Below are 15,946 nucleotides of genomic sequence, written 5' to 3'. Positions count from 1 at the left end.
TGCTATGCAGGCTTGTAGTGTGGCCTCGCATCACATTGGTTTGAATGGTTGAATTATTGTCCATTTACTTGAGCTCAAAGATTAGTTCCTCTTCCCCAGAAATTGTGCTCTCTCCAAGCTTAAGGTCATAACTCTCTAGTCACATGGCTTGTCTTTCTGTCTGAGGAGCAAGACTCCCCCCACCCCCAACCATCAAACTGAATATTTCAGTCATTTTCTTAGCATAGTTATCAAAAGACATTCACTGAGTCATCTCATAGCTGTAAACTCAGGGCTAAGCCCAGGATTACCACCAAGAACATAGTCATCCTATCATTCTAGAAATTTCTAGAAGCGCCCCCCCCTCCCCGAAACTGGGACTAGGGCTGGTTGTTGTGGAAGTTTTGGTTTATGGTATGTAAACATGTTTTTGTTTTAATCCCATGTGTGGGATATGGGACTGATTCAGGCTGTCTACAGCAACAAACTATCTGCTTCCTGTGGGCTCTGAGAGGAGCTCTTTGCCAATTGCAGACAGATAGTTTAACTCTGAGGACTCAGAGAAAATATATGCCAGAGCTCAGAGAGTGTTGAGGGGGCTCCAAGGAAGAAGAATGCAGCTGGTACCCCTATTACTCTGCTCCTATTTGCTGTTGATGCAGTGTAATGAGAAGTTGGAGATATCCTGAAATGAGGATTGGGCTTGCCCCAAGGAACCCGAGATGACCCTAACCAGCAGGAAGTAGCCAAAGAGAGCTCCATCCCTTCTCCCCACTAACCTTCTTTTGTTCCTTCCTGGTGTTGGGGTGTTAGAAGGGATTGGGTTGGAGAAGGGAGAAAGAGGTATAAGAAACATAAATAAAATAGAGTTTAAAATGTATGCCAACAGCCAGTCAAATTATTTGTTATAAAAAAGGGAGCCAAAACAGTCACTTAAAAAAACATAATAAGGCTCCAAAATATAACAGGTAAATAAAAGAATGTAGAGGTTTGATACATTTTAAGTTTAGGTTATTTTTATAATTATATAAGTGACATACTTCACATATATAAACTATATTACATCATATAATTTATAGTTACATAAATTATTTTGGAGCACAATTCCACTATATATAATGAAACTTTGAGGCATAGAATTGTTAAGGGTTAATTTCACTTGCAAGAACAGTGCATTTTGAAAAGCCTTGTTTGTGAGAGTTTCAAGTGTCTAGTATCAACTTTTGTAACAAAGGAGTACTTGAATTACTAGGTTAGTCTTAGGCTATGGGTGATGCTGGATGACTGTGATAGAGGTAGGCTGTCTCTTAAAGAACTTCCACTTAAATTCAAAATTTTTATCATTGTATAAAATAATCCAGATTTTGATAGTTTAGCAGGCTTCAAGTTTTGACTTAGTTATGACTTTGCATTAATATCTTCCAAGATCTATATTCTATTGAAAGACATTCAAAACTTAGACTTTTAAACCTATTAAACTGATATTTATTCACTGAGTTTATATTTTTAATTGTAATTTTTTATATTGATTATAGTTTATTCACTTTGTATCTCAGCTGTAGCCCCCTCCATCATTCCCTCCCAATTCCACCCCCTTCCTCATTTTCTACCATGCCCCTCCCCCCAGTCCACTGATAATGGAGGTCCTCCTCCCCTTCCCTCTGACTCTAGCCTATCAGGTCTCATCAGGACTGGCTGCATTGTCCTCCTCTGTGGCCTGGTAAGGCTGCTCCCACCTCAGGGGGAGGTGATCAAAGAGCCAGCTACTGAATTCATGTCAGAGACAGTCCCTGTTACTAGGGAACCTACTTGGATACTGAGCTGCCATGGGCTACATCTGTGCAGGGGTTTTAGGATATCTCCATGCATGGTCCTTGGTTGGAGTATCAGTCTCAGAAAAGATCCCTGTTAATTTTGAAAAAAAAAAAAAGAAAGGAAAACAAAAGACAATCCCAGATGGAGTCTTAAATTAAAAGTTGTATAAGACTTTTCTACTTTCCTCTTTCTTTTTCTGCTTTTCTGTCCTCCTTTTCTTTCCTTTATCTCAATTCTGTGTTTGGAGAGTAATATAATTTTGTGTCTGCCAACAGCTTTCCTTCTTGACTGATATTTACATTTCCTTAAAAAGCTGTTAGTCTTTTAACCAGTGTCATCTTATTCTGAATTCTAGCACATATTGAAAAAAAAAAAACATTCGATACATTATTCTACCAGGAGAGATCACTGAAGGTCGTTGTTTATACATGAGTATGATGCTAAAGTCCCAGAAGCTTAAAGATGCTTCATAGTCCGTTTGTGCAGGAGCGAAGTCCAGAGTCCTCTACTTTTCTCTTTCTATGTATGCAGCTCTGGGCAATTTAGGAAAAGTGAGTATTGGGCCAAGCTCCCAGTCAAAGACTGTCTTACTTGATTCATGTCTTGTCATCAAGTGCAGTGTGAGTAGTAGCCAGATCTAGACCTGGGAAAGGACCAGCTAGATAAATGGAAAGGTCACTTGAGCTCAGAGCCTTGCCTAATCTTCACACCCACAGAGGACATCACAGCAAGCTCTTCAGAGTCCAGGGAGAAGCCTGAGTCATTTCTTTCTTAGACTCATAGTCTTTCCTTCCTGATGTACTATTATCTTAACTGAATATCCTTCTTAAAAGATGTGAGTGAATCTTCACTGATAAGCTAAGGATGACCAATAAAACCAAGAATGCACTTATCATCACCCTTCCAAAAAGGATATTGAGGTGAGGTGATAGTTTGGCTCAAAGAAATCAATGCTTACTGATAGGATTTTTATGAAGGCAGAAGGGATAAGCATCAGTTTGGAAGATGATTCAATTTATTATATAGTCAGTACAAGAAAAGAGGAACACAGGGCTTAAAAAATATAAGTTGATATAATAAGAACTTATAAAAATAAGTTATTTTCTTAAATTCCTTTAATGTATAAAGATGTTTAAACACATTTCACACACATCAGTGATAATTTTGGTTCCTTAAAAATCCCAGTCACTTTATGTGACTATGCTTTTGTTTTAATCCCAGTTGTGGAATAACGGGGCTATTTCAGATTGTCCACAGCTGCTAACTATGATTTGTCTTGTGCTCTACGAAAGGGCATGATTTTGCCACCTGCAGATAGTTTCTGGGAGTATGTGACCTTTGGAATTCTGGGAACTTTCTGTGGGGGATAAATGCCAGAGCCCAGAGAGTGGCGGGGGGGGGGGGATGTTGCTTTGAGAAGGTGGCTGCTTCTCATCCTGCTGTCGCCCTCACTGCTGCTGATCCCTGCTGCTGTTTCCAGCTACTGCATTTGCTATTATTCTGGACTACTGGATTGCTGGTTTGCTGGATTGCTGGATATTCTGACAAAGAAGATTGGACTTGCCTCTAGGCACATTGATCTGTAGGATGTAGTTTAAAGAGGTCTATATCCCCTTTCTTCTCTATCTTCTTTCTTGCCTACTTAGTGTTGGGGGGTTGGAAGGGATTGGGGTGGAGAAGGGTGGTAGATTTAAGAACTCAAATAAAATAGCTAAAAAGATATGTCTACACATTATAACTAGAGAGAAGATAAGGTGAGAAGATTATCGGGACAAGCGCCTGGTCAAAAAATGCCCTACTCTATTCTGTCTTGTCACTGAGTATTTTGTTGAAATACTTGTTGAAAAAGAGTTTTTGTTGAAAAGCTAAAAGGAAAACTTACAGTATAGCCTGAACTATACAGTGAGACTTCTGAGAAAGAGGAGAAGGAAAAAAAAATAGAAAGGAGCAAGGGAAGGAGAAGAGACAAAGTGTTCCCTTGATTTCAGTTGAAGAATATGTATTTTAGCTTTATAGTTTATGATCTTTCATTTTCTGCCTAGAGAATATGTCATAGAACACCTTATGGATAAGATTTCAGCACTGTACTGAGAAGCAGAGAACATGCATAAGCTAGATAAAGAATATTAATTTATGCAGGAAACACTTTCATTTTTTCATAGGAGAGTTGATGATAAATTATTTGTTATCCTGATATATTTCCAGTTGGACTGTGTGTGAGGGTTGCCCCTGTTATACAATAAATGTCTGTAATCCTGTATGGGCTCATCTGTTCATGCACATGTGGAAGGCAGGTTTCTCCTCTATTGTTCTCTACGTGTTTTTGCTTGTTTGTTTCTTTGTTTTTTGTCTTGAGCTAGGGTCTCTCACTGAATTTGCAGCTCCCCATCCCAAGGTTAGATGGGCTGTGCAGTGAGCCTCCAGCATCTGCCTGTTTCTACCTCCCCCCTGGATTATAGTCATCCATGTCTAACAGGCCTTTTCTGGATGCTGGGATCTGAGCTCAGGACCCTGTACTTGCATAGCACGCACTTTTGTACATTGAGCCTTCCCAGCCCCTGCAGTAAGTCTTTAGACTTGTTGTACAGCCCTGATTTTCACCTTGAAGAATGGAGGCAATTGAACACATTTTAAGTAAAAGTAAAAAGAGATTTGTCTCAAATACTACTATCTTTGAAATGCTGCGCTTGTGTGAGAGTAGGTAGGTCACTGGCAGATGGACAGGTCAGAATGTTCCCTGGAGGAGACAACAGAGAAATCATCCCAGCTAGTGTTGACATTCCACACACCTCAATTTGACTCATTCCAAAGAGTCATAACCAAGCAATTTATTCATGATTATTTCCCTTTACTAATAGGTAGAAACTTTAATTTCCACCCTACCCCGAGGTGTCCCTGTCGCAGGAAGCATCTGCTGTCTTGTTTCTCTCTGAGGAGTTTGTCCTCTTCTCGGGTGAACAGCTACAGAGAGTCAGGCCCACATCAATGCTAGAGCTACCAAAAGGCAGGGACCCCAGTTATCCCGCTTTACTATGAAAACTTAATGTTGTCGTTAATATAAACAAAAATCAAAAGTTAATTATAGGGAGGAGAAATGTTTTCAGAAATTTTGACAATAGGGTACAAAACATAGTATGAACATTTGGACTTCATAGACAAACTTGATGAGCTCATTGAGTTGTGATCTGACTTTCTAGATTTTCTTAGGGGAAGTCAGTTATTCATGTTAAACCTTCATTTCTCATCACTTATATGATATATATTTGTGAGGTTGTTTGAAGTATTAAATGAGATTGTATAGATAAAGTACACTGAAGAATGCCTCAAGTGCAGAAAGATTTCATAACATCTAATTTAAGGATTTATTATTTAAAATACTGACTTAGTGATGGGTGTTTTTAACATCATTACTTATTTTATGTGTATGAGTGGATCCCCTGCATGTATGTGTGTACCATGTACATTCCAGGTATCCGGGGAGGGCTGAAGAGGGGGCAGGGTTCTGTGGAAGTGGAGTTACAGATGGTTGTGAATGCCATTTGGTTGCTGGGAAACAAACCTGGATCCTCTATAGAGCAACAAGTGCTCTTAATTACAGAGCCAGCTTAATTACAAAGCCATCTCTTTAGTCCCCAAATCATCACTGTCTACATGTCATAGAAAAAAATGTTAAAGAAGACTTGAATAAAGTCCAGGTAAGGAGAGGCAAATGATTAAGTGCCAGGCATTTAGTCTAGGTACCTTATATACAACCATAATGTTAAATATTTCAATCACTATGTATATGTATATACATATATCTTATTTTAACTTCTATGTGATGAAGAAACTGATACACAGAGAGACAAGGGAGTTTTGTAGTCATACAACTTGTATCATAATACTTATTTATCAAGGAATTCCAGTGAGCACCAAAAATATATATTTAAAATTACTGTGACTAGCACTAAATCCCAAAAGCATTTTAACTACTTTTATGATCACTTTATATTAATAATAAAACATTAAAATGTTTTTGGAATGAAGTGATGACTTTTTCATGCTTACTAGATGTGGTGTACAAGATAACTTTGGTCACTGACTTGAGTCGTTCTGTTTTATCTAATTTCTATATTGTCAAGAAACTACAAACAAATGACATTTCTGGAGATACGTAATGTTGCTACTGTTACGAATTGTAATGTAGAGATCTGATATGTAGGGTACTAATATGTGACCTTGTGAAAGGGTTGTTTGACCCCCAAAGTGGTTGACCCCATAGGTTGAGCACTGCTGTTCTGTGCGCATGTCTTACATGTCCACAGCATAAAATACTGTAACACCAGCCTGCATGTGATCATAATTTTCTCTTTTCCTAACAGAGAACAGTATTTCCTCAATTGAGACTTATTTATAAAATTAAGTATTCTAGAAACACTTGCTTTCTGTGGCTTCCCTTTTTTGAGTTCATGCATTTCCTTCTGATAAATTACTTGTATCTAACAAGTGAAATTGATTGAAATTATAGAATAAAGATAATTATTCACTTAGTATTGTATTGGTTCATTATAGAGCTAACAATATAATTCTATTAATACTTGCAGAACTGTAATATAATAATAATGAAAGAAAACAAATAATCACTCATGAACAAGATAATAAAATGGAATGCTCACAACCAACAAGCATTAAAACATGGGAGATTGTCTAAGAAAAATTGGGCTCCTCATAAAAAAGCCTCATGTCTGGGAAGGTACTTTGTGGCTTAGGTTTTGAGTCAGTGAAAGGTCTTCAGTGTGTGGCATTAGGTAACATCTGGGTCTTGCAGGGATCTGCAGACACTTGCTATTGTTCTGTTCCTTCAAGGGTAGCAAGGCTGAGGCTACACTTGGTAAGCATGGGGGCAACACAGGGAAATGACCTTGATGTTCAACCAGGTGAGCAAACCCTGAAATTACAGAGCAAAACAATGTCGAGAGTAAACTAAAATCATTCAAGTGCCCTGAGCCAATCTACAGCAGGGTGAGGTGAGCACGAGGGTGGATTAAGGCAGGATGGGGTGAGGAGGACCATGCTATGACAGTTCTCTCACATGTCTCTATGGCTTTTCCCTGCCTTTTAGCTGTTCCCATTGTTTTCGTGATACAAAGGCAGACTGAAGGTGGTCAAGGAACTCAAAAACATGAAGGGATCAGAACCAATAGATTTTGGGGTTTTGGAAGAAACACAGGACCAGGCTGCTTTCTAATCCCGGTTAGCTTTCTGAAAAGCTGTGGATTCTCTGCATGGAAGTTCTCCTCACCCCCAGAGGGATCTCAATTTACTCAGCGTCTCATGAGTATTTTCTTTGTTGTCTCATGTCTCATTAACATTTAGTAGGATGTTCATTTATGTCTTTTACACTGTCCATCTCTATCTTTGTTTAACACTTATATCTCACAGGCCACTACCTAACCCTGGCTTCCTGTGTCTCACAAGGCACATTCATACTTTCTACTTATATTTGATGTTTCTCATGAGTGTTCTCAAATCTATTTCTTATCTCCCTTTTTATGATGAGAACTGAATCCTCTCAGGTAATATAGCCAACACACTCAGAAGGAAGAAGAAATGCACAAGACCACGCAGAGGCTGGCCTTCTCTGTGTGGTGCAGCTTAGTTCTAGTGTGTGCTAAGCACGAGACCTTGGCAAGAGGTGGCAAGGTGACCACGTGCAGGAGGTTCTTCCCATGTGTTTTATTGTCTCCAGTGCTGGCGGGTTGTCCCCACTGGCTTTTAGAGATGATTTATAAGTGGTCACTGAAAGAAGCCCCACGCACAGCTGTGTGCTTTAAAAGCATCCTTATTGTAAACTGTGTTACAGTGTTTATTCTCTACCACCACATCTTCCCCAGGACTGATAAATTATTTACTTAATGTTGACAAGGCTGAATTAGAAAAACATGCCAAAATTCAGATACTCAAAGGACCAAGGAAAGGAGAATACACAATTTTTTTTTTTTCCAGGCAGATGGCCCCAGATTCTTTCAATGTAGAATTAAGACTCACAAAAAACTTGATTGTAACTAATATAAAATTGGGTTTGTAATGCATCCTATCCTATAATCCCTGTTGCAACTAACCCACATTTCCTGTTCAAGCTCTGCACTAGATTTGGAGTGTTCAGTGTTATTAAATTCCAGCTGAACCCGACTTAGTTGAGTTCCATAACAAGAGAGAAAAACCCCCACTCTTACTTACAGTACAAGACTTTATTCTTTGTTTTTCATCTTGGATCATGGAAATCACCAAATTTTACTGCTGTGACTTGCAGACGCTGATTGGAAGGATGAAAGAGCCCTGACCCAGCACTGAGCAAGTTCTGCTTTTCCAGGCAGCACTCTAGTATGTCTACACAGAAGACATATTTGGAGAGGCACTACTTAGAAATTTGAAGTTCTATCTCTATGTAATTTAATAATCATTTGGAGACTGTTACTAAGGCAAAAGCCCAAAAGCATAGGTGGCAGGACACTTCCTAAGTGCCGCCAGCTTCACCATAGGAAAACGCCACAGTGCCAAATCTGTCCTGTTCAGACTTACATATTGTTTTAATTCTCAGAGCTTGGTTGATCAAGGTGCTTTTCATTTTTAAAGTTTTAATAAAAACCAGTTTGCTGTGCTTTAAGGGGATTTTCTCAACAAGCCTAAGGAGAAAATATACAAAATGACTTTTTAACAAATTGTGTGCTATATTTAACTATTACAAAAGAAATTGGTTGTGTAAAATAATGCTGTTAATATTAATGGATCAATCATTTTAGTATTTGACTAAATGGCACTTTTCTATGGGTAGAAGAAATGAGTGTAGTTCTGGGACAGAGGGCTGCAAAGAAGTAGACTCAACACAAAATATAAAATCATTCATTTGGAGCAGTGTAAACAACTGAAATTCAGAAATAAGAAATAGATTTTATGTCACATCTTGCTTATGCTTAGCAAAGAGTCCCATGTGAGATGTAGCAGAGTATTTTTAATAGATATATGTAATATTTTGCCTTATTCTCAAATACATATTTTTATAAAGAATTTCTGAAGGAACAGAAGATTCTTTTTATCTTCAAAGTTCAACAGAAAGAAAGGAAATAATTACAGTGTCTAGAATTGTTCCTAAAACAGGAAGGGTGGGTGGAGGCTCATCATGACTGTAAATAATGTGACTAGAATCGCCTCACAGAAAGCTGTCCCCCCTCCTGTGCTGGGAGAAAATACCCACTGTGGCTCTGGATAGTTTACCCTGCCTCCCTAGTCCCTGTGCTAATTTATCCCTTCATGATATGACTTCTTGGGATTAAAAAGTGGATTAGAAGATCATTTATACCCAAAATATTGGCCTATGGCGATAAGAGAAGATCCATAAAGTAAATGGAGGTAAAACTGAACCTCAAAAGGAGAGAGATTCTCCAGGAAGTGAGTGAAAAAGAGCCTTGCAGGTCAGAAGACAAATATCAGGCAGAAGAATAGAACGTGGTGGTTTATGCTTTACTGTACCTCTTCCCAAAGAGGGCTAAAAATGAATGGAAAGCGAAATTCTGCTGTGGAGGAGTTTCGAAACAGGTGGGTGGGTCTGGAGTCAAACAAACAAATAAAAACAGTGAATGCAAGTTTCCACATCAAAAGCCCCAAACACAATCAGAAAGCTATCCAGTGATTATATTCAGTAAAGAAATTAAACAACACTGACTATTTGTCCTATAAAAAGTTCTCAGTAAATTAGGAACAGAAGGGAATTTCCTCAGCTCAACATAGGAAATTTGTAGTCTACAACTAGTAACTTAACGGTCAATGTCTGATGCCTTCATTCTGGTGATAATGACAGGGAGATGTTTGCTAGTATCCTTTCACTTCAACACTGTCCTGGCTACCTTGGCCACAGATGATGCTTGTTTACATGCCCAAAGCAAGACAACAACAAAATGGGAGCAGGAGATCAAGAGCTAGAGAAAGAAAAAGAAAGCTACGCTTTTGAGTTGGAACTCAGAAAAAGTCATGCTTAGCAGTGAAGATTCATAAGCAGTTGTACAATGGAGGTGTAAGTATACAGTCTCTTTAAGGAGGTAATTATTACTCCTACCCTCCATAGCCTGTTTTCAGGTGAATCAGGATTTTTGTGGGATGGTCTTCTGGACAGGTGATTGACAGGCCCATTTGCATTAATATGAGGAAACAACAGTATCTAACAGTCTCATTTTTCAAGCATGTGGTGGTTTAAATGAAAATGGTCCCCATATGCTCATAGGGAGCAACACTTTTGGGAGGTATGGCCTTATTGGATGAAGTGTGTCACTGAGAATGGCCTCTGGGGTTTTAGAAGTTCACGGCAGACCCAGAGTCACTCTCTTCCTAGTGCCTTCAGATCCAGATGCAGATCAGCTACCTCTCCAGTATGATGTCTGTCTGTGTGCCATCACATTTCCCCCTATGAGGACAATGGACTAAACCTCTGAAATGTAAGCGATCCCTAATTAAATGTTTTCCTTTATGAGAGTTGTCCTGATCATGGTGTTTCTTCATGGCAATAGAAACCAGAGAAACAAAGAGAGCAGATGAGAACATTCTGTCTCTACCTAGGGCCAAAGGTAAACCTCAGATTCTGGAAGGAAGTGCCTTTCCCTTAATGGGCTTCCTCAAAATGCTCCAGTACCTTCATTTTTTATCAGATACTTTCAATCCCAAGAAGGCTGAACCATGAAGCTTTCCTTTCTACAGGAAACAGAAGGTGAGCTCTAAAGCCAAATATGAGGCAGGGATCCATATTCAGTGTCCGCTAAAGCTTCTATTGGTCTTATAACCTAACAAAAATACTTAGGGAGGAAGAGTTTATTTTGGCTCGTTATTATAGGGGACAGTCTGTTGTGATGGAGGCAGTATTGGTGGAAGGTGGGAGGCAGCTGGCCACATTGTCCCCAGCCAGGAAACACAGTGTGTGCTGGTGTAAACCTTGTCCTCTCCTCTTAATTTAGTCATGGGATGTATACTCAATGGAAGCCTTCCTTTCTCAGTTAAAGCTTTCTGGAAACACCCTCATGGACACATTCAGAAGTTTGTTTCTATAGTGATTCTAAGTCCAGTTACATTGAAAATAAAAAATTATTTGAAGGGTTTTAGAGGAGATGTATAAGATGTGTGTTCTCCACCACTGCACGGCCATCGAACCATCGAAGCCAGTGGCACGAAGTACCTGTGGCCACAGGCACTCACCACCTAAGAGACTTGCACATGCTTAGGCAAGCGCTCTGTCACTGTGCAATATTCTTAACCAACCACTGAGCCATCCCTCCAGCTCCCACACCCTTTATTTACAGCCTTTATTTTTTTAAGATTTATTTATTATGTATACAATGTGTGTTTGCTTGTACACCTGCATGCCAGAAGTGGACACCTGGTCTCATTTTTGATGGTTGTGAGCCACCATGTGGTTGCATGGAATTGAACTCATGACCTCTGGAAGAGCAGCCAGTGCTCTTAACTTCTGAGCCATCTCTCCAGCCCCTAGCACTTACTATCTAATAGAATCATCTATTAGTACTGTCTAATCTATCTAATAGCCCAGGACTCTGACGCAGCTAAGTTGAGTAGTCCTGGTTTCTGGTTGAATATATAGTCAAGATGTTGGCCAAGGCTGAAGACTCTGAACTGTTCGCTGGCACTGGGGATTTGCTTTCTGACTGTTCACTCACATGCCTGGACAAGCCAGTATTGACTAATGTCAGGAGGCCTGCATTCTTCATCTTGTGGCTCTCCCTATGGGGTTTTGGGAATGTCTTCATAACATGGAAGCTGGTTTCCATCAAAATGAACAAGCCAAGAGAGATTAAGGAGACAACAGTAATTATTTTATGACTTAATCTCAGGAATTTTCTATAGTATCCTAATAGTTACAGTTTAGGAGGAAACCACACAGGGGTGTCAATAGCAGTCTCTTGGGATCATTTGGGGTTTATGTTGGAGGCTAGCCAGAGACGTATCAGAAAATACATTGAAAACACCCCAATGTCTTAGCTGAATTACCTTTAGAGTTTTGTTGTTGTTGTTGGTTTGTTTTTTCTGTCCACAGAAGTCAGTGTTTGATGTCAGGTGTTTTCTTCAGCTGACCCACTCCTAGGCACTTAAACCAGAGACACACGAGCACAGCTCTTTGTACAGAGCTTCTGTGAATGTGGATGGCACTTTCATTCAGAGTCACACAGACAGAAACACCTCACACTTACTAAGCAGGGCCAGTGGGATAACTCAGCTGATAAGCCTGATGACCCGAGTGTCGTCCTGAGGGTCCACATGGTGAAAGGGATAACCAGACTTTCCAAGTCATTCTCTCCTCGATGTGTGCGCCCTGGCAGCCCTGTCCCACTAATCAACACATTTAAAAAATGTAACAAAACAAAGTATTAACCAAAAGTATAAAATCAAACTGTGGTATATCTCTAAGGTGGGATTTTGGCAGCTCATAAATAGGAAGGAGTTATACATACATGTGGTCACAGTTAAATTTCAAACTCATAAGTGAAAAAAAAAAGTCAATGGAAAGGCCTATACAGGGAAAAATTCCCTAGTTACTACATTCCACCAAAGAGGACATAGGAATTATTGGTGGTTGTCAGGGACTGAGAGGGTTGACTCCAGAGGCCTTCAGAAACTCTTGGAAATATGTGGTGCTCAAGTAAGGGTTTTACTACCCTTCCTTCACATAATATCTATACCTCCTAAGTTAGCGCGTTTTGTTTGTTTGTTTTTCCTGAAAATTACTCTCATGAATCTGAGTTTAAAGAAAGCAAATATAATTTAAATATCACAACAGATTTGGTATTTCAGTGTTTTGTGAGAAACTTACATTTTAATGCTAGGTGAGATGATATTATTGATGGGTTATATCTGCTGATGAAATAAGCCAATCCAAGCTGGATTAAAGGCATAGAAAGGGCAGGTTTATTTGGGAACCGAGGCTCCTAGGCGATTTCGGCAGCCTACGGAACAGGCCAGAGAAAGTCCAGACTATGGCTGGTGGGTTTTTTTAAGGATTGTAGGAGAAGGAAAATGACTGCCACCTGCTGGATTTGGGGAGCTGGTGGCTCCAGGTGAAGGGGTTGGGGCAGTCCTCAAGAATACCAGGACTATGGAAGCTTTCCTGGAAGGGGCAGGATTGGGGAGAGAAACTGGGATTTACAGGGATCATGTGGGACAACCAGAGATCCCAACCGAACAATTATTTTAAAGGGGAACTATAATAAGAAAGCTATTTGGTAGTCATGAGATGACACATAGGTTGAGGAATGAGAGGGATACAGGTTCTTCAGAGAAACAGAACCCATGACAAGTACTTTTTTTAAGTCAGTTGTCTAACATGCAGCTAACATGAAGGCCTGGCAAGTCAAAAATCTGATGGGAAGAAGGATGTAGCCAAAGTCCAATGGCAGTTGGTCACAGAAACATGAGCTAGCCTTGCAGAAGGTAGTATAGGAAGAATATTTTGTGTCTCTGTGAGGTCACACTTTTGATCTTGATTTTGATTTTGGTCAGGCCTTCAAACTCACAGGATTAGGCCCATTCACGTTAAGGAGAACAATCTGTTTTACTCAAAGTCCCAGATTCAAAGAAAAATCTCACCCAAAAACACACTCACTGAAATATCCACAATAATTTTTAGCCAGAGATATGGGTGCTGTGATCCTGACAAGTTGCTGTATGGTTCACCATCACTTGAGGGGATTGATTTTACTGGGGAAGGGAGGAAGAATCTTAAGATCAGAAATATGTTAAATATGGGTTGGGATGCTGCTGCAAACATTTTTCAAAACCCATTTAGTGGTAAACTCCACATCTGCACATTGTGATAAGTTATGGTATATATCTTTTTAAAATTCCAGAAGCGACTGGCTGGTGTGACAGCTCACCTATCATATGTGTGCATAAATGTGCCTGTACCTGTATGTGCATGTGTGTGCATAGGTGTGAATATGTAGATATGTATATGCATGTGTGTATACGTGTGTCTCTCTGATGATGGAATAAGTGATGATAATTTTGCTTGTGACATTTTTTTCCACTTATCTCTCCTCTGTTCTTGAGCCACCCACACCAATATTGAACACCTGAGGCCACCTTTAGTCATCACCACTTTTAAGAACACATTTTATTTTCTGCAATTCTTTGGAAGTATGTGGGTTTTGTCTATTCTCCTCTCCTTTTCAAATGATCACTAATTAGACCATCATCTACTGTTACCAAAATAGAGACAGAATATATGATCAGCCTTACTAAATTACTAAGGCGGTAGGAAGAAATTTAGATGGTATCTTTATCTTTTATTAAAGGAGGAAATAGAAAGGAAAGACATGTACAGTTATTCTGGGTATCTAATTTTACTTAGAGTTCTGCATAATTTTTTCAGATGAAATTCATGTCATCAGAGAACAAAGAAATAGCATCTTAAGCTTGCTAATAGTCTTTTCACTGTTTACTCAAGGATAAATACTTAGCATCATACTATTTCAAATATTGAAGGCATTGAATTTGTCTTAAAATATTAAAATGCTTAGCATAATAAAAAATAATCTAGGGTATTGTCAGGTGAGAAGTTACTAGCATTTGAAGAATCAGTTTGTAAACCAAGGCAGATATTTTGTATGCAAAGTAAGCTCATTAAATTAAAATATGCAAAAATGTAAATTCTAATTAAATAGAAAGAATAACTAATTTTTTTTCAATAATTTGTTTCAGATATTTTTGTCATGTAATAGAGGGTTATGAGTCATGTCCAAATTATTCTTGAAGAGATTATGAGTATTGTTTCAAATTATATAGCAAGCTTTACAATGAACATAGACATGTAACAGATTCAGGAAGACTGTGCTCAACTTTGTCCCATTTTGTTTTCCTGGGAGGAAACAAGATGCAGGCTAAAATAGCTTTGTATGGTATTAGAACTACTCTATTCTGCTGTGAATGATATGACTTCTACGTATCCTAAATGTTGGGAATCCACTGATGATCCATATCGAGGGTGGGGATGTCTCCTACTTTACCCACAGAGAGCAATAGAAGTGAATTTCTAAAAGTAGGTAAGTAAGTAAGTAAATAAATAAATAAAATAATAAATCTGTCATTTTTGTTGTTGTTCTCTCTTCTTCCCAACCTTCTCCCTCCCTTTTCTCCCCTAAGGGAGGGAGTTAGGATTTTAATTCCTTTTATTCTAAAAATCTGCATGTAACAGGTGATGATCTTCTCAGCCTGGCACCCTTGTAAATATGAGTAATGGCCCAAGTCAGACTGACAGCTGGATACCAATGCCTATATCCTGTGTCCTGATTTATCTGTCTGATTCCTGATTCATTCAGAGACACAGAGTGAATTTTTATGACAACCTTCTACTATTCCAAACTTTTCCTGAGGCATTAAATACTAATATGTATAAAAATTAATTAAGGTACATTTTCTCAAACAAGCAAGCAAACAAACAAACAAACAAAAAAGCAGAGAAATTCTTGTTCCTTAGAAACTCATAATTTAAATAAAACAAATTACTGAATAAATGTATTATTGAAAAAGCAAGGAAAAACTCTAGTTTACCACCAGGGCTAATTCGTAACACTTACTTGGTTGAACCCAATAATCATTACAAAGGGCACAGAGTATTTGTGATGGTCTGAATGAAAATGCCCCCATAGGCTCATAGGGAGTAGCATTATTGGAGAAGGTGTGGCCTAATTGGAGGAAGAATGTCACTGGGGGTGGGCTTTGTGGTTTCAAGGGCCCAAGTTAGGCCCAGTGTTTCTCTCTTCCTGCTGCCTGCAGGTCCAGATGTACAGCTTCTTCAGCACCACGTCTGCCTGTGTGTCACTATGTTTTCTGCCATGAAAATAATGGACTAAATCTCTAAACCTGTAAGACAACCCCAACTAAATGCTTTTCTTTATAAGAGTTGCCATGGTCATGGTGTCTCTTTACAGCATTAGAAACCCTAATTAATGCAGTATCTAATGTATAAAAATCTGAGACTTTCATTTGATAGTGTAAAGAATGACACTTCATTTCCGAGTAATATTTTCTATGGTCAAGTTATTTTGTAGCTCCTATTCTAGTATGTCCTTCAAGATACCTGTCTTAACATGAGGGTCCTCTCTACTCTATTTAATTG

This window comes from Psammomys obesus, unplaced genomic scaffold, assembly GCF_907164565.1.
Source record: "Psammomys obesus unplaced genomic scaffold, mPsaObe1.curated_primary_1811, whole genome shotgun sequence".
Taxonomy (NCBI): domain Eukaryota; kingdom Metazoa; phylum Chordata; class Mammalia; order Rodentia; family Muridae; genus Psammomys; species Psammomys obesus.
Note: the sequence above shows the minus strand (reverse complement) of the source record.